Below are 2,073 nucleotides of genomic sequence, written 5' to 3' on the forward strand. Positions count from 1 at the left end.
AGGCCGAGATTGAGCCTAAGAAGAGGGCAGAGATTGGGCCTAAGAAGAGGACCAAGATTGGGGCCGGACGGTCCAAGAGATTTTACAGAAAATTAAAGATAGAAAACTAAAAATCATTTTCTATAGTTAAACAACACCTAAATCTCCAATTGGAAAATAGAAAACTCAATATTTTTTTTAATTTTTCAACTTTATAATATGAATTGGATAATATCAAAAAGATGTTCTCCAAATTTTCTAGAAATAAATCTATTGTTTTTTGAAACATAAAAAGACATGTTTAGTTATAAAATTAAAGTAAAAAAAATTAAAAAATATATATTTTCTACAATGGAATAGGCCCATAATGTCTTTATGTCAGCAAGCCCCCTTGAATCTTATGAAATTTTCTTTGGGATTTTCCATTGTGCTGTACCCTACCTAGTAGATTCTCTTACAAATATGGATTCCTTTTTTAAATTTAGAAAGATACTACTCAAGTAAAATTATTTAAGAGTGTGCCAATTCATGTGTAACATTGGAATCGCTTTTTTGAGATTATCGCTCTTATGTAATCTCTAGCCGCTCATACCTTTAATTTCGATATAAGAGTTTGACATAGTTTATTATGATTTTTGGACGAGGAGGAAGAAATATGCATGTTTAATTTCATCAATTGGTGACTATAACTTAAATAAACTTAAAAGTTGAATTCACGAATTAATAAAATTAAAGGTAATTCTAAAGTTAAAAATAAATATTCTATTTAGTAATTTATCCTTTCTAATTCAATGGCTCATCATATCATGGGATAATGCAATGCTTTTGATTTTGGGTGCTCAGCCGAAGCCTTATGTTTTCTTTTTTGCCTTGTTCTTAAAATTCGTCCTCGGGCGCAGCGATTTTACTTTACTAAAAATTCAGAAAAGGCAAAAACGCAAAAGATTCCGTTGCCGGGAATTGAACCCGGGTCTTTCGGGTGAGAGCCGAATATCCTAACCGACTAGACTACAACGGATTTGTGATTTTCATTCCCAAATGATTACTTTTTTCCCTTAAGGAAGGAAGAATTTTTCGTCCTGGCCCAAATCAATTCCGGGTGTAGCTGTCCACTTCCAAAACTAATATAATTTTTTAATGAGTATTTTTTAAGTTTTAAATACATGAATAAATTACTAAATTAAAGTGACATTATATTACATCATTTATACAAAGAGTTAGATTGCGGGTTCTCTTTAATGCTTTCAAATCATTTTTAATTTTTAATTTTTTAAAATAATAAAAATACATTCTCTTTACGATTTTTAAAAATATATTTTTGAAAATAAAAAAAAATTATAAAAAAAATTTAAAACAACAAAAAATTATTTTGAATGTTTTCATCTAAAACAAATTCTAAACTCAAAACATATTTATTTATTTATTTATTCATATTTTATTATTGTAATAAAAAAATATTACAAAATTCATTAACTTTAAAATTATATATTTTTTAATAATATATTAACATTAAATATTTATAATTTACTGAATAATCAAATTTATTGAATAAAATATTATTAAAAAAATTTCAAAAAGAACGCATTTTCTAATGTTTTATTTTGAGAAATAATTTTTCAAAATGACAAAGAGAACGTGTTTTTAATTTTCTAAAAATAGACTATCAAAATAGAAAACTAAAAATGAATTCAAAACTCGAAATTGAAAATTGAAAAATAAAAAGAACACAACCTTACTCTTTTGATAACCTATAAACAATCTAATATGCAACAACCAAAAAAAAAAAAAAAAAACAAACTTACATGTTGATAAGGATGAAGATCCTTGAGATTTAAATTTTTTGTTATTTAAATATAACAATAAATTTATAGTTACAAAAGAATATCCATTTTGATTTTTTAGTCTCCGGGAGACTTGCGAAAGAAAAAGCAATTAGAAGGGATGTCTCCTGCATGGGCTTTTGGATATTTAAGTTAATTTATGCAAAAGAGTATGGAAAAATAAGAAGATTGTAATCTAGGTAGAGTCTTACTCTTACTTCGATCGGAGGAATCACCTCTTATTTATGGAGGTCAAAGTTGACAAGTGAAGAAA

General features: G+C 26.4%; 1 non-coding gene across 1 annotated transcript; it reads right to left on the reverse strand.

Annotated features, from left to right (window-relative positions):
• Positions 1 to 924: 924 nt before the first annotated feature.
• TRNAE-CUC (transfer RNA glutamic acid (anticodon CUC)) lies at positions 925 to 997 on the reverse strand. The gene has a single exon. It is a non-coding gene; the product is annotated as a tRNA-Glu (tRNA).
• Positions 998 to 2,073: the final 1,076 nt, after the last annotated feature.

Source organism: Diospyros lotus, chromosome 8, assembly GCF_014633365.1.
Source record: "Diospyros lotus cultivar Yz01 chromosome 8, ASM1463336v1, whole genome shotgun sequence".
Taxonomy (NCBI): Eukaryota; Viridiplantae; Streptophyta; class Magnoliopsida; order Ericales; family Ebenaceae; genus Diospyros; species Diospyros lotus.